Genomic DNA, 22,769 nt, shown 5'->3' on the forward strand with positions numbered 1-22,769 from the left:
AACCACGGCTCTGATACCAACTGCAAAGGCCCTCGAACTACTTGCTTGAAAATTTGCGGAAAATTAAATTTTTTTTTTTTTTTTTTAAAGAACTTAATGGCCTCGCTCATAAAATCACTGGTGAAACAAGTTCAATATTTCAAAATAATTGCAGCGGAAGAAAATAAAGTTTTCCAAAAATCACAATTTAAAAATATCCATCAACTGATAAAAATTGTTTGCGGAAAAACATAACAACTGCTGCACTGAGGTCCTCGGGTGCCACTACTGCCGACCCAAGCTGGCTCACTGGTCCCCGCCCTCGGCCCTGGCCTCATCAGTACCTACAACAATCAAGTCTAGTGAGCCTAAAGACTCAGCATGCATAAATCGCAGGTAACGAGTAAAAATCTGAATTTAAAATATGCATGGGATAAAATATCCTGTCCTGAGGCATACTGAAAAATAATCTGTACTGAGCAATTATAATACGTGCATAACTGAACTAGAAATCACTGTAAAAATATTTGCTCCATGGAGCCTGTACTGAAATATCTGGTAAAATTTTTTGTTGAGATTATGTTTTACGCCTGTGGCCACTGCACTAAGCTGAACTGATCGGTAACTGGCTACCGGGGAGGCTGAAACTGAACTGAGCTGGCCGGTCACTGGCGACCGGGTGGTACCATACTGAACTGATCGGTCACTGGCGACCGTATAACAATAACACTCCCACATAGTGAATGAACCACAAGCCATATCGCATAAATCTCAAAAATAATCATTTTCTGTTTAATGCACGTAAAATAATTAACTGGCATAATGAAAATTCCTGTAATTTTACCAACTGGATTGGATTGGTTCGTTCCCAGGCTCGCTGCAACCTAACTGTGCCATGAAAAATATGCAATAGTTTAAACATGACCAACTATGCAATTTACGTTCAAAAGATGCGACTATGACGCCTAATGACTTCGCATTTAATCATGACTCCGAGCCAACCTGAACCGACACTGAACTGACGTATAGTCATGATTAAAATACGCTGAAAAATCATAAAATAATGTTCCTAAAATGATAGGGTCGAAATCTAGGTGGAATGGAGGCCAAAACACGAAACGCTCTTTCGAGAGTCAATTTGGCACATTGCACCGTAAATTCTCGTACGACCTCAAAAATGATCCAAATGACGAACGGTCAAAAACATGACCTTCCTAACTCAATGAAGCACTGTCCAGTTCAAGGCCATGGGCTAAAAGCCAACCAAGAACTCGAACGAGCCTCTGAACCGACACAGCAACTTGCTGTAATTTCCAGCAGCTGCGACCTAGCTTGCATCGCGTCGTTTGCGAGACTTTTTGCCATTGGGGCTTGAACCACCGACCAAAGCCTCTCCACAACGTCCCAAGGAATGATTTGAACCATGGCTAAGGGCCCTAGGCCAGCCACAATTTGCCTCATTCCAGCAACCACCCGAAAGTTCTCACCGAGGGCCCTCATGCGTGCGTGTGTAGTGTTTATGCTATGATCGATGTCTTGCGTCGTTCCAGTGGCCATTTGATTGACCATGGCACAATCTAGACATCTAGGAGCATGATATGAACCGTGGCTAAGGGCCATAGGCCAACCAAGATCCACACCAAGCCAACCAACTCGAAGTACATGTGCTGTCAAAACCAAAGGGGCCGAGAGGGGAGGGGGCTGTTTTCACGTTTTGATTAAAAACCGAGGGGCCATGGACCAAGCCACCAAAAGGGCAACTTATTCACGTCTTAGACATGCTAGGGAAGTGATCCAACCATGGCTAAAGGCCCTTGGGGCAGCCAAGATCAGATCCTTCCTCCTTGACATCCAAACTGAATTTTCGAATCACATTTCTGCACTTATGGGGAACTTGCTGTCATTTCGGTTTTCCAGCAAGTATGGGGCTGGTTTGAATGGACCAACATGGTCCTAATGCATCCTACTACATGTATACAAGCCGCCTTGGGAGCCTGGAGTCGATCCAATACCTGAAACCATCAAAACTCAGAAAAACGTGAAGCTTGTCAAGGGAAGTCGAAAATTCTGCATGTGTGTTCCAAAGTATTTTGACATGGATCTCGATTTTTGCTTGCTACAACATGATCATGTACTGAAAAATAAATGATAATATGACTTGATTGAGGTTTGAAAGAAATCTAGACATGCCTGGTTTCGTTTCGAAAGAAAATGAACGAAACAACGACGACGCGGCACGGAGGAGGTGGAGCGCTTCTTGTCTACCTTCCTTGAACTCGATTTTCTTGCCTTTCTCCCTAGCTATGGCTCACGATTTTTACCTCTGAAAAGGGTCTTATTTTCACTCAGATTTCGAAAGAAAGGAGAGGGGGAAAAATGGTTAGGAGGGTGAGGGAAGTGGGTGCAAGATATAAGGAAGGATCAAGACCAAGTCCACTCCCTTTGAATTTGAATTTTGAATTATGGTTTGATATCAAATGAGTTGGTGGATGCTTCTAGGAGGTGGTGGCCGAAATTTATCTTGATTCTAGACTAGGATATGTCCATTTATTTAATTAAATTGTGCTCCCAAAAATCCTAGAATTATCCTACTAATTACATGCAAAGAATTGGTCAAAGTTGATGAGTTGGAAAATGAATCTTCTAGCACTAAGGGTGGCCGAAAAATGCATGATAAAATAAAGGGAAATGTTGATTATCTAGTCAACTAATAATCCTTGAAAGCCTTACTACTCCTTTAAATAATTTAGTGAGCTAACCCCTTAATTTAATAACTTAAATGAATTCATTTCTTAATCACCTCAAATAATTAAATTAAATCTTCAAACCTCCTTTTCTAACTTAAATGAACTTAGTTACTAGCTAAATTAACTTCTGGAAATATTTCTCGAATCTTAAATTCTATCTCAAAACTCCAACTCCGGTCCGGCCTCACTGAAAATACTGAAATGCTAAAAATCATACTACTGAACTGAAATAATAAATAATTAACTTCAAATAAATGCATTTAAAATAATCATGCAATGAAGTCAATTAAATTTAAAAAAAATCTAGAATTATGCATGGCTTATACGTCTACTGATTTACGGGTTCTACAACAAGGGACCACGTTTCGAATTACTATTCATTGAAAGACATCAATTAAATGTGTAATTATCAGTCACATCACTTAATTTAGAATATATAGCGAATAATCAGTTAACTTATTGGATAAGATCAGTTTGATCAGTAGCTGGGTGATCAGTTGAAAACTGAGTCAGTTCAATCGAAGATCAACTGACTATTGTCTTATTAATTAACCATTTAAATTCCTCATTCTCCCAAAATAAATGCATATTTTAATATGAATAATAGAATGACGGTTATAATAATGATGCGTACATAAAAGAAATCTTATTCTCAGAAGATGAATCGTCCGGAATAATGATTGCGTCTCTTCAGATGCCTCACATCTCAGCTATAAATAAGAGTGAAAGAGTTAGACATCAAGTATCAGTAGATAAAGCAAGACAAGTGAATAGCAATGGACAAAGAAGGCAGTTCCACACAGCCAAACCTCGCGGAGGTGTTCATGAAATCTTTTGTTGCTGCTAGGAAAGCTGCGATGGAGGATAGTATCTTTGAAAAGATACAAAAGCTCTAGATGAAAATCCAGGAGCTCCAAACCTCCTTTGAGGAGGGTGAGGTTGCTACCCCTAAAATGGTAGCAACACTGAAAAAGTATCGGCGGCGCCTTCGCGTCGCTGATAATGTGGACATCTTCATAGATGAAGGTGTTTACCTTCTGCTCCTCCTCAAGGAATGGAGGACTGTGAGGAAGATCACTTCCTCATATGACTTCCTAAGTACCTCTACTTGACGATTAACCATATGGTTGACCTTCTGGAGGTCCGCAGTTAAAAAAAAATCATCCATGTACGCTCCTCCTACAATATATAAAATGATTATTATGTTTTAATGATGTCTTACTCTTACTGTCTTTTTATTTTCTGCATACTAATTGGTCACAACTGAATAAATAACAAGATAATAACATAAAGCGCATTATATTAAGACAAGTCGATTAAGCCAAGAATGTTGTGAAAGTGAGAAAACTTAGTCTCAGATAATGGCTTTGTGAAGATATTTGCTGCTTGTTGTTCAGTTGGTATGTATTCCAGTCTGATTTCTTTCTTCAGAGCATGATCACTGATGAAGTGATGCCTGACATCGATATGCTTTGTCCTAGAGTGAAGAGCTGGATTGTATGTAATTGCAATCGTGCTTGTATTATCACAAAATATTGGTGATTCTTTTGCAATGACTCCATAGTCTTTCAGTTGTTGCTGAATACAGAGCAGTTGGGCATAGCAGCTTCCACAGCAAGATATTCTGCTTCAGTTGTGGAAGTTGCTATGGATGTTTGCTTCTTACTGAACCATGAAATCAGTCTGTCACCTTGAAACTGACATGATCCACTGGTGCTTTTACGATCTAGCTTACATCCTGCATAATCTGCATCTGAATATCCAACTTAATTGAAAGAAGTCTCCTTAGCATACCATAAACCCACATTTTGTGTGCCTTTGAGATATTTTAAAATGCGTTTGGCAGCTGAAAAATGTGATTGCTTAGGAAATGCCTGAAATCTAGCACATATGCAAACAGCAAATACAGTATCAGGACGACTAGCAGTTAGGTACAATAATGAACCTATTAAAACTTTGAAAAGTGTCGTCTCAACTGATATTCTCCCTTGATCATTGTCTAGTTTGATTGATGAACTCATGGGAGTATTTGCAGCTGAACATGTATCCATGCCAAATTTCTTAAGCAATTCCTTTGTATATTTGGTCTGACTGATAAAAGTACCAGCCTCCAGCTCTTCACTTGCAAATCGAGGAAAAATGTCAGTTCACCCATCATACTCATCTCGAATTTTTTCATGCATTAACTTTGCAAATTTCTCACATAATTTGGGGTTAGTTGACCCAAAAATAATATCATCAACATATATTTGCACAAGTAAAATGTGATCATTCTTTGAAATTTTGAACAAAGTCTTATCAACTGATCCAACAGTAAAATCATGATTAGTTAGAAATTTTGAAAGAGTTTCATACCAAGCTCTTGGAGCTTGTATAATACCATATAGGATTTGTTCAAATGATAAACATGATCAGGAAGAGAGTGATTGAGAAAATCTGGTGGTTGTTCAACATATACTTCTTCCTGCAACTGACCATTCAGAAACGCACTCTTCACATCCATTTGGTAGACTTTAAAATTCTTGAATGAGGCATAAGCAAGGAACATTTTGATTGCTTCCAGTCTTGCAACTAGTGCATAAGTTTCATCGTAATCTATTCCTTCTTCTTTCCTATATCCTTGTGCTACAAACCTTGCTTTGTTGCGCACAACTGAATCATCTTCGTTTAGTTTGTTTTTGTATACCCACTTTGTACCTTAAATAGTTTTAGAAATTGGTCTTGGAACTAAGTTCCAGACATAGTTATGGGTAAATTGATTTAGTTCTTCTTGCATGGCATTTATCCAGTTAGGATCAGCAAGAGTTTAATCAGTTTTCTTAGGTTACAGTTGTGAAACAAAAGCAGAATCAAGTTAAACATTTGATTCCGAGTTCTTACCGAATTAGATGGATTACCTATTACCAATTCTGGTGGATGTGATTTCTTACATCTGTATTCAGTATTTTTTGCATCCATCTCAGCAACTGCTTCGGGTGGAAATTGAATATTCTCTTCAGTTTCAGTTGATGTTCTATCATTTGGTAACAGATTTTTGTCAATTTCCTCCACCAACTGATTATCAGTAACAATTTCTTTTCAACTGATTGATCTAGCACTTCTGGTTCTGGTGTTTGAAGGATATTTCTATTAATGTGATTCTCTTCTTCATTATCATCCTCCAAAGTGATATCTGTAAAGCAATCAACTAGCTCAGTTGGATCAGTTGGCTTATCAGTTAGAACATATTTGTAGAGGCCCGTATTTCGTATTTGAAAATTTGCGAAATTATTAAAAAATTTTCTCTTTAAATAAATAACATGTAACATTTATGAAATAATCTGATAAAATAGGTTTAACTTAAAAGTAACAGCGGAAGTAAATATTGTGTTCAAAACAATCACTTAAAAATCATTCAACATATTAAAACTGAGTTTGAATATAAAATAGTGCATAAACTGAAACATGAGGTCCTCGGGTTCCTACTACCGCCGACCCAAGTTAGCTCACTGGTCCCCGCCCTCAGTCTCGACCTCATCAGTACCTACAACAATCAAGTCTAGTGAGCCTAAAGGCTCAGCATGCATATATCATTAATAACAAGTAAATATATCATAAAATTTCGTGTAACGTAAAAAATATCGTATCGTAAAGCATAAGGTGAAAATCATGTCATGAGTAATTATAAATACGTGCATATCTGAAAATCATACGTAAAAGCTTGCTCGATAGAGCTCTGTCATAACATATCATATCGTAATTTTTCTGTAGAGATAATGTTTCTACGCAAGTGGCCCATAACATAACATGCACGTCTGATCAGACTAAACCACAGTATATTGGGCGGTAGAGATCATCACAGCCCTTGGACTGGATATCCGTACCCATACATAATCGTAAACCGGCCGTATGTCATCGGGGGAAGCAATCCCATAAGCGTAAGGTGGCCACAAGACATATCGCATATATCTCAAAAATAAACAATTTATATTTTATGCACGTAATATAATTATAACCATGTTTTTAACGAATGAGTTAGATCGTTCCCAGCTTGGTGCGACCTAATTCTAACATGAGAAACACGTAAATAATCTTATCTTGACAAAACTTAACATTTGAACCAAAAAACGAGACAACTACACCCAACAAACTTATTATTCAACCATTGCTTCGTACCAACCCGAACCAACATTGAACCATCGTTTAACCATGATTAAAATACTCCTAAGATACTAAAAATACATCCCTAGGGCTATAATACGCGAAAAACGTGAATGGAGGCCAAAATTGTGGAACACTCTTTCGAAAGTCATTTTGGAACATTGCAGCGTAAATTCTCATACGACTTCTAAACTTAACTAAATCACGAACGGCCAAAAACATGACCTTCCTAACTCATTGAGGCACTGTCCAGTCCAAGGCCATAGGCTAAACGCCGACGAAGAGCTCAAACACCACCTCTTAACCGAAGCCATGCTGCTGTCAAATGTGCGATGGCAGCAGCTGCGCTTGCTGTGTTCGTTTACGAGACTAATGATCATTTGGGCTTGACCCGCTGACCAGAGTCTCTTCCCAACATCCTAAGGTGTGGCTTGAACCATGGTTAAGGGCACTAGGCCAACCACAATCCAAGCAAACACCCAAGACAACCCAACGTTCCCACTTGAGAACCATACTGCTGCGCGTGGGGTGTATTGCTTCACTTGTTGTCTTGGTCATTCCAATGGCCATGTGATCGACCATGGCTTGATCTAGACATCATGACATATTGTGTGAACCATGGCTAAGTGCTAGAAGCCAACCAAGATCCACCCAAACACCATCAAAAAAATCAAAACCAACTCACACAACGAAATCAGAAAAATGGAACCGAGGGGCACTTGCATGTTTTGTTTTAAAATCGATGGGAAAATGAACCAAGCCTTGAAGGGACAACTTGGTCATGTCCTAGACATGCTAAGGAAGGGTTCTAACCATGGTTTCAGGCCTTAGACCAACCATGATCCGAACCCTCACCTTAGACAACAAACCATGAAAATCGAGACTCAAAAATTTCAACTATGGAGAGTTGCTGTCCATTTCGTTTTGCTGTGGCGAATGGACTTAAACCGATAGACCAACACCTTCCTAACACACTTTATAACATTCCTAGATGCAGCCTTGAGTGCATGGAATCGAGCCAACCTCTTGAATCAACAAAAACAATCAAAACCGTGAAGCATGAAAGAAAGCCGAAAAATTCTGCACAGATTTTCGAAGAAGTTGCTGGCCTATTTTCGAAATTTGTTTCTTGATTTAAGAACATATAATGGTTTAAAAATATATATATGACTTGATTGAAGAGAAAAAAATAACATATACATGCCTGGAAAATTTGTTTTGAATAAAACAAACAATTGCGACGAACACGGCACGGTGGAGACGGAGTTTTCTTCTCTTTTCTCTCTTGATTTTCTTGTTGATGGCTCACGTTTTTGCTACTGATTTTCTCTGAATTTTTGAGAGTAAGGATGGAGAGAATGCTAAGGGAATGAAGGGGAAGTTTACTAATTAAATGGGGAGGTAGAATGGCAAAAAATCTTTCTATCCTAGTTGTTTGCTAGATAAGGAATGAGGTGTGATATCATGGGATTGAGGGGTGATTTAGGGGGAGTGATGGCCGATTTTCTTATCAAAAATGAAGGCAAGAGTATTGCTTAATTAATAATTATTGATGATTTAAAAGTGAGGGATTATCATACCAAGAAAGGATAAGGAAGGGATCAAAAAAATGGAGAGTTTCCAAGCATGATTAAATCTTCAAGGGGGTGGCCGAAATATTGCTAACAAAATGGGGTAAAAATATTGCTTAATTCTTGAATTTTAACTCCTTAAAATTTTAAACACTTATTATGTATTTTAGTGAATTAATAATTTAATTTAGGATAACAATTTTCTTGCATGCATGGCTAGGTCTTAAAATAAATTACTAACATGTTAAGTTACAATTTCTTAAATAAAGTAGGCCTAGATTAATTTATTCCAATTGGTTACACATTTTAATTTAGGCTTTTAATTAATTATTGGACATAAAAGAATATATTTACTACTTAACTCCAATTAATTAAATAAATCCATAAACATTCTTTTACATTAAAATAAATTATTACTTGGCTTAAATTAAATTTAGGAATATTTTCTTATTATTAAATTTTATCTCAATACTCCAACTCCAGTCCGGCCTCGCGTATTTTACCGAAACGATAAAACTAAACTTCTGCGATTTAAAATAAATGATCATGACTTAACAAATTTTAAAATGAATTAAACACTCATGCATGTATGAAAATCATTTTAATTTAAATAATAATAATTATACATGGCTTATACGTAGTCTGATTTATCGGGTTCTACAACTCTCCCCTCTTAAAAGAAATTTCGTCCTCGAAATTAAAACTTACCGAATAACTCAGGATACCGACTCTTCATCTCTGGCTAAGATTCCCACGTAGCTTCCTCCTCCGAATGATTAATCCATTTGACTTTCACTAGCTTCACCAGTTTGTTCGGAAGCTTCTTCTCCTGTCTGTCTAAGATTTGCACTGGTCTCTCTTCATAAGACAGGTTTGGAGTGAGCTGCAACGGTTCGAAGTTCAAGACAGGCGAAGGATTCGCCATATTGTTGGAAATCAAATTCCGGCGTTTGAAAAAATATGAACCAACTGATACGCGCGATTATATTCAGCAACTGGACTTAACAACTGAAATCAGCTGATCTAATAAAGAAAACTGATCAGTTGGAAACCAATTAGTTGATACATTCAGACGTATGCTTTTAAATTGATCAACCAACTGATACGCGTGATTATATTCAGCAACTGGACTTAACAACTGAAATCAGCTGATCTAATAAAGAAAACTGATCAGTTGGAAACCGATCAGTTGATACATTCAGTCGTATGCTTTTAAGCTAAGCATCCTTCAACTGAACATGTCTCGGAAAAGAACACTCGAACCGACAAAGAGACATAGAAGACTGCAACTGAATATGAAACGCCGCACTTCAATCAATACTGCTTAGAACAACGCATTTTGGCTAAAGCAGTTAAGAGGCCGCATTACAATAAATGGAGCAAACAATGCCCAAGAAATAATGAAGTGGCAATCAACGGATACAAAGATTCAAATATATCTCAAGTTATCGTTGGAAGGGAAGCTTATAAATATGACAGAAGAACAGCTGAATAAAAAAGAGAGATCACTCTACTCAAAGCTTGCTGTTACTCTGCCAAAATCCTAGCTCACTCTTACTTGGTTTATTCGTAGCAGTCAAGGCTACAATTTGAGCTCACTAGCACTTTGTAATATTCGTTAAATTCGATAGTGCTAAGATCAGTTACGCACTGAGAACATTTTGTGATACTAAGAGTTTCAGCTTTTGGCAGTAATAAGTCCAAACTGAAGTGGGTCAGTACAAATCTTGTATTCGATCAAAGTATTTTAGTGGAAATCCTATCCTTGAGATAGAAGGGGAGACGTAGGAGTAATTGAAATCTTCGAACATCCAGAAACAATCCTTGTGTATTTTATTTTCGTATTCTATCTTTCAGTCAGTTACTTTCCGCAAATACTTTAGTTTAACTGATTGTCATTGACCAACAAGATTCCGAGAATCAGTTTTTCACCAAACTGAACTCAAAATTCGAAAAGATCAGTTTTAATTGTGAGTGTTTGTTCAACCCCACCTTCTAAACACTCTTGATAAGTTAATCGATCCTATCAAGTGGTATCACAGCGGTTGAATCTTGTTTTTGAATACTTTTGATCTATAAACTTGCTAGCATGACTTCATTCAACAAAATTCCTATGTTCTTCAGAGAAGAATTTGATGATTGAAAAATCAGAATGCAGACTCATTTAGCTGCACAAGATGATGACATGCAGCAGTTGCCATAACATAAGGGGCACCACAAAGAATAGAAAAGCCCAGAGATGAATGGACAACTGAATATAAAAGAAAAGCAAATCTTGATAATGTGGCTAAAGACATTATGTACAAAACGCTGGAAAAAGTAACCTTCAGCAAAATAAAGATGTGTAAGACAGCCAAAGAAATTTGGGAAAAGCTGATCCAGCTGTGTGAAGGAAATGATCAAACCAATGAAAATAAACTTTCTGTTGTTGTTCAAAAGTTTGATAACATCTAAATGAAAGCAGGAGAATCAATGCACGAGTATGATGAAAGAGTAAGCAGTATCGTCAATGAGTTAAATGCACTTGGAAAAGTGTTTACCAACAAAGATATTGCACTGAAGGTAATGAGAGGTCTTCCCAAGGAATGGGATGTCAAGACCATGGCAATGAGGGAGTCCAAAGATCTGAACCAGATTGAACTTCATGATCTGTTTGCAGATTTAAAGGCTTATGAATTTGAGTTGCAGACCAGAGAAGGAGAACCATCTACCCCTGCAGCCACAATTGCTCTAGCTGCTGTCAGAACAGAACCAATCAATTCAGTCGAGAAATCTGCTGATCAGTTGAGCAGTGATGCTATGTCATTGTTCATCAAAAAATTTGGAAGGTTCATGAGAAAGAATCAAGGAAACTTCCAGAAGCCATACCAAAGAAACAGCTCCAAAGATGAATCAAATGCCTGCTACAACTGTGGCAAATCAGGTCACTTTATTGCTGATTGACCTAAACCCGAGAAGGAAAGTCAAGGCTCAACTGATAGAAGAAAGAAATCATATGAGCACAAAAGAAGACCCAAGGAAGATAAGAAGTTCTTCACAAAGAAACATGAGGTACTCTTCGCTGAAGAAAACAAATCTAAATGGGCAGAAACTGAGAGTGACAAGTCAGAACCAGAAAGCTCATGCAGCTCTAGTGATGATAAGGAAGTCAAGTGCTTGATGGCTAACGATGCAGAAGAAGAATCATCCAGCCAACAATTATTTGATTTCAGCTCAACTGATTTCACACGAGAAGAACTCATTCTAACACTACATGACATGGTAAATGAGTATCAAAAGCTTGCATCATCATTTGAAAAAATCAAAGCAAAGCAAATTGATCCCACAGACAATAAAACCAAAACTGATGAATCAGTTGATGGGTTGAGTCTAAAAAGGGAAATTGCTGAGTTAAAAGCAGAAAGAGACAAAAATCAGTCATTAATCAAGAAGTTGATTCTTGAAAACTCAAAACAGACTGAGCTCATTCAGTCTTGGAACAAGTCATCCACTGCACTGAATGAGATATAGAATTCACAAAAATTAGTTTCTGATAAAACTAGGTTTAGGGTTCAACACGCAAGGAGAAATGTATCCAAATGATACTCAACCAAAGCTAAAAACAGACAAAGGAAAATACATTCACTTTGTTAAAACAGCAGAGGTACAAGAACAAATTGAGCCCAGTAAACTGATTGAGCAACCTGCTGAGAATATGAACAAGGCTAGAAGATATGGGATTGGTTATAGTCAAAAATTCTCAACTGATTCACAAAGACAGTCACAAAGAGGTTTCACAAGAACTATTCGAATAGCTATTTCAATTACTATAGCTGCAAGTCAGTTCAGAAGAGATATAGACTGAACAATCAGTTGAATAAAGCTAAAACACATATTGTGTAACGCCCCGAAAATTTGAAGTTCCACGCGAACCACATGCATTCGAGTTATTAAATTCTTTGTGTATTTTAATTAGATGTTTTAATTGCATAAATTAATTATGTTGTGCATATTGACATATTTAAAATTTTATTTTTTACATTGTTGCATTAAATGTATTTTTAAAAGGTTATTCGAGTTGCGATCGAGAAACGGAGACCGATGGCTGAAAAATAGAAAATGTTTTTATTAAATAATTATTTTCAATTATTTAAAATATGATTGTGGGTTTTTCAAATTTTTGAAAATATGGCGTTTTGAGATGATTTAATACGCCGGGACGAAAATTTTATCGGTGTTGGTTTTTCATCAAAAATGCGAACTTTTTATCAACCTGGCTATTTAATCTACAAACTATTTTACCAAAAACTATTTTAATATTCTATTTAAATCCTAATTAAACTAATGGGCCTAATTGATGGTTTAATAGGCCTAAAAGCCTTGTTAGTGTTAATTAGTATATAATATGTAAATCACCCACCAACCACACACAACCTACACGCCTCAAAATCAGAATTTTTCCCTCACCAAACTCCTCATCATACACGACACACACACATAAAAAAAACTTAAGGAGAAATTTCAAAAGTTTGCTAGGAAAATTCAAGTCGTCGTCTCCTCGTCAGCCGTTCTTAAATCAGTCAACTGATAATTCGTGCTGTTTTACACTGCAAAGGCACGCCATATTCTCCTTTTACTCATCATCAAACCATATTATTTAATTATGTTTGAAATTGCATGAAAAACAAGTTGCAACATGAAATATTTTCGGTTTTGTGTAATATGCCAATTTTTAAGGCTTGAATTTGAGGAAAAATCATGTTTGTTATGTTGTTAAAGGGCTGCCATGATTAGGAATGGTTAAGGGATGTTTTTACATGTTTTCAAGGGTTCTAAAACACACCAAAAACGTTGCAAAAACTAAAAGAAAAAAAAGCTGGAACCGTGGGTGGTTAATTAAGTAGGACCGATGTGCTTGTTGGCCTTCATGAGTTTGGTTGGTAGTGCATGGAGCTTAGGGTTTCGACCAGGCCTCGAGGAGGGCTGTCTGGGGCTCAAGTAGGGTCAGGGGTGAGGGCCTGGTAGAGTCCTAGGGGGCCTGGGCTCGCGCTAAGTTGGGTGGAGAAGAGTCCTCACGAGAAGGGACTCTTCACGCGCAGAAGCTGTTCGGAAAAAAAAGAGGGGCTCGCTGTTGGAGCTGGGGCAAACCAGGAGGGTCCTATAGGGTCCTAGGATGATGGGAAGGGGTCGGGCCAGGGGCTGGAGTGTTTGGGCTGGCCGCTGGTTCAGGTTGGCGTGAAGAAGCCCAAGCGCGCAGATTGTGTCTTCTGGTTTCAAGTGGTTCAATGCAGGGGTTTAAGGGGTTGGGCTGGTCTGGGCTGGGTCTGCGCCTGGTCCAGGGTCGGTTAGGGTCATAGTGGTTCGGTGGTGGCTCGGCTGGAAGAGCCCTAGGCTAGCAAGGATTCCTAGTGTAATTAGAACACCTTACGTACACCCACATGCAATTGGGTTTCAGTTCCAGGTGAGTTTCCAGCAAGTTTTAAGCGAACCACGGCTGGTTCTTTGGGTTGGGCTTGGTCAGTAGGATCCCTAGGTGGGTTGGCTAGGTTTTGGCTCAAGGTGGCTCGGGCGTGGCTCGAGTAAATTAGGAGATGGCTCGGTGTGTTCGATAGGGTGTCAAAAACGAAAATTAAAGAACTTAAATTGAATCCATGGGTCCATCCATGGGTGTGGTTCATGACTTGGAAGGGTAGAATAAATAATAAAAATGCTATGTTTAAAATTTGGGATCAAAATAATGAGTTTTGGATTTAATAGCCGCACGAAACGCTAATTAACGAATTAATTGAAACGTCTAGTTTTAAGCTTTATAAAATTATGAAAATTTATATTTAAGCTTAAATAATTATTATAAGTCTAAGTTTAAAGTTTAGAAATTTTATAATAAAGTTTTGGATTTTTCGGGATTAAAACACCGTCAAAACAATTAATTAAAGATAAATGAAAAAGTTTAATATTTAGGCTAAATAAAATTATGGAAAAATTAATTTAGGCTTAAATAATTATTTGTCACATGTTAGAGTCAATGAATTCAAGAAAAAGTCAAAATCGAGGAATTTTACGTCTAGGGGTAAAACAGTCTTTTTGCACCTAGAAACTTAGTAAACATCATGACAGTGCCCTGAATAATGTTTTATGTGCTAATATGATTATTTTAAATAGTTATGGATGTTGATTGAATTTTTATATGTTAAAAAATTATTTTTAAAACGTTTATGGATTTTATGGTTTAATTGGACATTTAAAAGACATGTTGCATGCTTGGTTTAAAAGAAAAAAACGTTATATGCATGTTTAAAATTTATAAAGTGATAAGAATATAAAACGTTGAAGGAATTGAAGTAATTGTGACTAATACGATGATATGTTGGAAATTTCGTGAGGGTTATGGTCCCAGTGGGAGCCCGACGATCGTGTTTCCTTGGATACGGACATGTAGACGTATACGATGATATGTTAATACGTAAGGCCAAGGCCCAGTTGACCGGTGAGAGTGTTGCTGGTGTCCCCGGCGCCCAGTACTATGGTTACATGTAGATGGATCCATCGCCCAACACGTAGACGTAGACGTAGATTAACACGAAAGTCACAATTAACGATCTGAATTCAATGAAATGAAAAAAGAATACGTATATGTTGATGATAATATGAATATGAATATGTTGAGGATGATGTGAATATGTTTATGAAAAAGAATTATGAAAATGTTTTTAAAGTTTATGCATCATGAAAATGTTTATGAAAATTGTTATGTTTAAAGTTTATACATCTTCATGAAAACGATATTTTAAGTACAAGTATTTTACACTGTTATATGTTAACTGTATTATGTAGTACTCATTATCAAGAATATGATATGTTGAGTCTATAGACTCACTAGGTGTGATTGATGCAGATGATACTGATTATGAATATGATAATGGAGGTCTTGATGGATGACTTTGCTGGATTGAAGGTGCAGATAACCCGAGGACCGACGCTAGTTTTCCGCACTAGTTATGATTTATGATTTTAAGTAATGTTAAGAATATTTTTATGACTTTTAATTATTTATGAGTGGTTTTTGACAGGTTATAGTATGAGCTATTTCCTTTGGTTTTCAAATTATAGTCGGTTGATTTATTTTAAAATGATGTTAAAAAAATAGTTTATGGTTCGGCCGAATGCTATGTGAGGTTTGAAAAAAAAAATTCTAGTACCTTTTAAGAAAACGATTAAGCAGACATTTCAGTTGGTATCAGAGCAGAGTCGTCAAGCCTCAATTGTAAGTTTACATGCTTTATATGATTTTATGATGCTACCTGCATAATTATATGAATTATGTGTTCACGTCACATGTTTAATAGCATTATGATTATATATGTTTTATTTGCTTTAGAATTTTTATACGTGATACGATATGAAATGAAAAATTATTTGATTTCAACGTATGTTGGTTTTGTGGTGGAATTGGACTATATTAATTTTTTTGGGTTTTAGTATTGACGTTTTACTTTTTGGGCTATAAGTTAATCATGAATATTATGAATGCTTTTTGGGTTGCGTAGATTTTCTAGGAAAATATTTATGATTCATGGTTACTAGTTGAATTAATTTTTGGGAATTACTCATAAGTAATAATTATTCAAGAATTGCAACGACTTTGGGAAAATAAAAATGTATAAATTCGGATTTTAAGTTTTGATGAAAGGTAAAATTGATTATAGGAATTGATTTTTGGGAAATAAGTTTAAAATTTTGAAATTTTGTTATGGGAAACCTATAGAAGAAAATTAAGAATGCCAAGAATTTATGGGTTAATCTTAAAATTTTCGAAATTAAGGACCAAATAGGATAATTTTTGAGGAAATTAAGAATTGATTTTGCAATTATTAAGGAATTTGGGGTTTAGTTTAGCAATAAGCGAGAAGTGAATGGGTTAAATGATAAGAATTTTCGATGATTTAGACTTTTAAGGATATTTAGAACCTTGGGATATATTGGATTATAGAGTTATAAGAAATTTTAATCAAGGGTTTTAAGGATAAAACAATATTAGGCTTGAAAAATCTAAGCGTTAGCAGACGCGTTTGGGATTTTAAGATTGGAATTTGATAAGTTGATGAATATTTTGGGTATAAAATAAGGAAGGTAATATACGATAAGTGGTCATCCATCTTTTGATATTGGGAATTGTAAGAAAAGTTGAAATTCGAGATTATAATAGTAACATCACTAAGTTATTATGGGACTTTTTAAGTTGCAATTTGTAAAATAAGGATTTAGAAGAAAATTTAATTGAGATCTAGGAGACGTAAGGACATTCTAGAAATTAAGTTTTATCAGAGTAGCATGACGGAAGCATGGACTTTTGGGATACTAGAATTAAATCTAAACTTTGGGTTATTAAGGATAAGCGAATTTCGAGGACGAAATTGATTTTAAGGGGGGAAGATTGTAACTCCCCGAAAATTTGAAGGTCCACGCGAACCACATGCATTCGAATTATTAAATTCTTTGTGTAATTTAATTAGATGTTTTAATTGCATAAATTAATTATGTTGTGCATATTGACATATTTAAAATTTTATTTTCTACATTGTTGCATTAAAATGTATTTTTAAAAGGATATTCGAGTTGCGATCGAGGAACGGAGACCGATGGATAAAAAATAGAAAATGTTTTTATTAAATAATTATTTTCAATTATTTAAAATATGATTGTGGGTTTTTCACATTTTTGAAAATATGGGGTTTTGAGATTATTTAATACACCGGGACGAAAATTTTATCGGTGTTTGTTTTTCATCAAAAATGCGAACTTTTAGCAACCCGGCTATTTAATCTACAAACTATTTTACCAAAAACTATTTTAATATTCTATTTAAATCCTAATTAAACTAATGGGCCTAATTGATGGATTAATAGGCCTAAAAGCCTTGTTAGTGTTAATTAGTATATAATATGTAAATCACCCACAAACCACACACAACCTACACGCCTCAAAATATGAATTTTTCCCTCACCAAACTCCTCAACATACACGACACACACACATAAAAAAAACTTAAGGAGAAAGTTCAAAAGTTTGCTAGGAAAATTCAAGCCGTCGTCTCCTCGTCACCGTTCTTAAATCATCAATGATAATTCGTGTGTTTTACACGCAAAGGCATGCCATATTCTCTTTTTACTTATCATCACACCATATTATTTAATTATGTTTGAAATTGCATGAAAAACAAGTTGCAACATGAAATATTTTCGGTTTTGTGTAATATGCCAATTTTTAAGGCTTCACTTTGAGGAAAAATCATGTTTGTTATGTTGTTAAAGGGGCTGCCATGATTAGGAATGGTTAAGGGATGTTTTTACATGTTTTCAAGGGTCCTAAAACACACCAAAAACGTTGCAAAAACTAAAAGAAAAAAAAGCTGGAACCGTGGGTGGTTAATTAAGTAGGACCGATGTGCTTGTTGGCCTTCATGAGTTTGGTTGGTTGTGCATGGGGCTTAGGGGTTCGACCAGGCCTCGAGGAGGGCTGTCTGGGGCTCAAGTAGGGTCAGGGGTGAGGGCCTGGTAGAGTCCTAGGGGGCCTGGGCTCGCGCTAAGTTGGGTGGAGAAGAGTCCTCACGAGAAGGGACTCTTCACGCGCAGAAGCTGTTCGGAAAAAAAAGAGGGGCTCGCTGTTTGGGCTGGGGCAAACCAGAAGGGTCCTATAGGGTCCTAGGATGATGGGAAGGGGTCGGGCCAGGGGCTTGAGTGGTTGTGCTGGCCGCTGGTTCAGGTTGGCGTTAAGAAGCACAAGCGCGCAGATTGTGTCTTCTGGTTTCAAGTAGTTCGATGCGGGGGTTTAAGGGGTTAGGCTGATCTGGGCTGGGTCTGGACATGGTCTAGGGTCGGTTAGGGTCATATTGGTTCGGTGGTGGCTCGGCTGGAAGAGCCCTAGGCTAGCAAGGATTCCTAGTGCAATTAGAACACCTCACGTACACCCACATGCAATTGGGTTTCAGTTCAAGGTGAGTTTCCAGCAAGTTTTAAGCGGGCCAGGGCTGGTTCTTTGGGCTGGGCTTGGTCAGTAGGATCCCTAGGTGGGTTGGCTAGGTTTTGGCTCAAGGTGGGTCGGGCGTGGCTCGAGTAAATTAGGAGATGGCTCGGTGTGTTCGATAGGGTGTCAAAAACGAAAATTAAAGAACTAAAATTGAATCCATGTGTCCATGGGTGTGGTTCACGACTTGGAAGGGTATAATAAATAATAAAAATGCTATGTTTAAAATTTGGGCTCAAAATAATGAGTTTTGGATTTAATCGTCGAACGAAACACTAATTAACGAGTTAATTGAAACGTCTAGTTTTAGGCTTTATAAAATTATGAAAATTTATATTTAAGCTTAAATAATTATTATAAGTCTATGTTTAAAGTTTATGAATTTTATAATAAAGTTTTGGATTTTTCGAGATTAAAACACCGTCAAAACAATTAATTAAAGATAAATTAAAAAGTTTAATATTTAAGCTAAATAAAATTATGGAAAAATTAATTTAGGCTTAAATAATTATTTGGGACATGTTAGAGTCAATGAATTCAAGAAAAAGTCAAAATCGAGGAATTTTACGTCTAGGGGTAAAATGGTCTTTTTGCAACTAGAAAATTAGTAAACATCATGGCAGTGCCATGAATACTGTTTTATGTGATAATATGATTATTTTCAATGGTTATGGATGTTGATTGAATTTTTATATGTTAAAATGTTATTTTTAAAACGTTTATGGATTTTTTGGTTTAATTGGAAATTTAAAAGACATGTTGCATGCTTGGTTTAAAAGAAAAAACGTTATATGCATATTTAAAATTTATAAAGTGATGAGAATATGAAACGTTGAATGAAGTGAAGTAATTGTGACTAATACGATGATATGTTGGAAATTTCGTGAAGGTTATGGTCCCAGTGATAGCACGACGATCGTGTTTCCTTGGATACGGACATGTAGATGTATACGATGATATGTTAATACGTAAGGCCAAAGCCCAGTTTACCGGTGAGAGTGTTACTGGTCCCCCCGCCGCCCAGTACTGTGGTTACATGTAGATGGATCAATCGCCCAACACGTAGACGTAGACGTAGATGAACACGAAAGTCACAATTAACGATCTGAATTCAACGAAAGGAAAAAGGAATACGTATATGTTGATGATAATATGAATATGAATATGTTGAGGATGATGTGAATATGTTTATGAAAATGTTTATGAAGAAGGATTATGAAAATGTTTTTAAAGTTTATGCATCATGAAAATGTTTTTAAAGTTTATGCATCTTCATGAAAACGATATTTTAAGTACAAGTATTTTTCACTGTTATATGTTAACTGTATTTTGTAGTACTCGTTATCAAGAATATGATGTGTTGAGTCTATAGACTCACTAGGTGTGATTGATGCAGGTGATACTGATTATGAATATGATAATGAAGGTCTTGATGGATGACTTTGCTGGACTGAAGGTGCACATAACCCGAGGACCGACGCTAGTTTTCCGCACTAGTTATGATTTATGATTTTAAGTAATGTTAAGAATATTTTTATGACTTTTAATTATTTATGAGTGGTTTTTGAGAGGTTATAGTATGGGCTATTTTATTTGGTTTTCAAATTATAGTCGGTGGATTTATTTTAAAATGATGTTAAAAAAATAGTTTATGGTTCGGCCGAATGCTATGTGAGATTTGAAAAAAAAAAATTCTAGTACCTTTTAAGAAAACGATTAAGCAGACATTTCATATTGTATCATCTGTACACTACACACCAAGCACACAAAAGCCGAGAAAAACCATTTGGAATACAGCTACTGGAAAGTCTGTTAGACTAATCCAAGTGTGGGTTCCTAAGGGACTAATCAGTTCAGGACCCAAATAGATATGGGTACCAAGTTTTATTATGTGTGTGATTGCAGGTAACAGGTACAAACAAGAACTCAATATGGTATTTGGACAATGGATGTTCGCGACATATGACAGGAGATGCAAGTGCGTTATCTCAACTGATCAAATACAGTGGTCCAAACATCAGTTTCGGGGACAATTTCAAAGGTAGAACTGTGGGTAAGGGTAAGCTTATCCATGGTAACTTTACTTTTAAAGATGTTCTATTAGTAGAAAACCTGAAGTATAACTTGATTAGCATCAGTCAGTTATGCGACAGTGGATTTTCAGTACAATTTGACAAAAATTCATGTTCAGTCAAAACTTCAACTGATAAAATCATACTAACTGGCAAACGTTATGGAAACACATATAAAGTCAGTTGGAATGATCAAACTTATGCACCAGTTTGTTTTATTGCTTCCAAATCGTCTAAAAACTGGTTGTGGCATAAGAGACTAAATCATTTAAACTTTAAAACCATTGCCTATCTGAGTAAACATGAGCTTGTAAATGGTTTGCCCAAAATAGACTTTTCAAAAGAAAAACTTTGCTCAGCATGTCAGTAGGGTAAACAAGTACGATCCTCTTTTAAAAACAAGGGCTGTAAATCTTCATCTCGATACTTAGAACTGTTGCACATGGATCTCTTTGGTCCTATATCAGTCATGAGCTTAGAGAGAATGAAATACACCTTGGTAGTCGTAGATGATTTTTCAAGATTTACTTGGGTTATTTTTCTCAAATCTAAAGACCATACTGCTTCGCAACTAATAAAGCTCTTCAAAAGACTTTTAAATGAAAAATCAGTTGGAATTGATCGAATCAGATTTGATCGAGGAACTGAATTCATCAATCAAACTCTTTCAAACTTCCTAGAAAATGCTGGAATTAAGCATGAGCTCTCAGCAGCCAGACCTCCTCAGCAAAATGGTGTAGCTGAGAGAAGAAATCGGACCCTTAAAGAAGCTGCTAGAACGATGCTTGCTGATTCTGGTATTTCTCAAAGATTTTGGGCAGAGGCAGTAAACACTGCGTGTTACACTCAGAACAGATCAATGATTAATAAAAATCATATGAAAACACCATATGAGATCTGGCATGGAAGAAAAAGTATAATTACATATTTCAAAATATTCGGCTGCAGATGTTTTATTCTTGATAATGGTAAAAATTATTTAAAAGCGTTTGATGCTAAATCTGCAGAAGGAATATTTCTTGGATACTCATCAGTTAGCATAGCTTATAGAGTCTTCAACAAGAAAACCCTAAATGTTGAAGAATCTGCTCGTGTTGATTTCAATGAAACTGAACTAACTGATAAGCCAACTGATCAAGTTGAGCTAGTTGATAGATTTACAGATATCAGTTTGGAAGATGATGACAAAAATGAAAGTCATGGCAATCAAAACATATTTCAAACACCTGAACAAGAAGTACTGGACCAATCAGATGTGCAGGAAGTCGTTGCTGATGATCAGTTGATAGAGCATAATGATAACATTCAAATACCAGTTGACGAAGCACCAACTGAGACTGAAAACTATGTTCAGTTACCAACTGAAGAAATTGCTGAAACAATGATATCTTAAAGAACCATGGTGGTTTTTGATCAAGTCTCACAGGAAGCTGGAGCGTCAGATCAGCCAAATCTTAACACCGCCAAAGATCTTGATTTTGTTCTTGCAGAAATTCAGCATGATATACATAGAGTAATTAATGATCTGTACAAGGTTCAGCATACTCAATTAGAACATTCTCTGAAGCTAGAACACTCTGAGGCATTCAACTCAGAGAAACTGAAAGCAATTCAAGAAGCCTTAAACTCTCTGTTTCAATCAATGGAAGCAATTAAGAAGAACAAAGGTTTAGCTGAGAGTCTCTCCATCACTCAAGACGTTATCAGCAAACGAGTTGAGCGATTGAAAACTTCGGTTTCTAATAAAATGGAATTACTGCAGACTCTTTTACAATCTGCTGTCTCAAGTATCTTCTCAGATGTCAAAATTATTTCCACTGACGTTCGAAGATTATCTGAGAAGATGGATTTGTTTGACAAAAAGGGGGAAGAAATCAAAGAGCATCTTGAGAAACAGCAGAAGAAACCATCTTGTTAAAAAGCAGTTAATCAGATTATTAGATTCAGCTGTTATTGAATCAAGACCTCTATCAGTTCAAGAAATTCTGATCTTATTTTATCTACAATGAGTTCAGACGTTCAGTTATTATTTACTTAGTTTTGTCAAACACCATAAAGGGGGAAATTGTTGGAAACTAAATTCCGGCGTTTGACAAAATATGAACCAACTGATACGCGCGATTATATTCAGCAACTGGACTTAACAACTGAAATATGCTGATCTAATAAAGAAAAATGATCAGTTGGAAACCAATTAGTTGATACATTCAGCCGTATGCTTTTAAACTGATCAACCAACTGATACGCGCGATTATATT

This window comes from Primulina tabacum, chromosome 9 (assembly GCF_025594145.1).
Source record: "Primulina tabacum isolate GXHZ01 chromosome 9, ASM2559414v2, whole genome shotgun sequence".
NCBI classification, from domain to species: domain Eukaryota; kingdom Viridiplantae; phylum Streptophyta; class Magnoliopsida; order Lamiales; family Gesneriaceae; genus Primulina; species Primulina tabacum.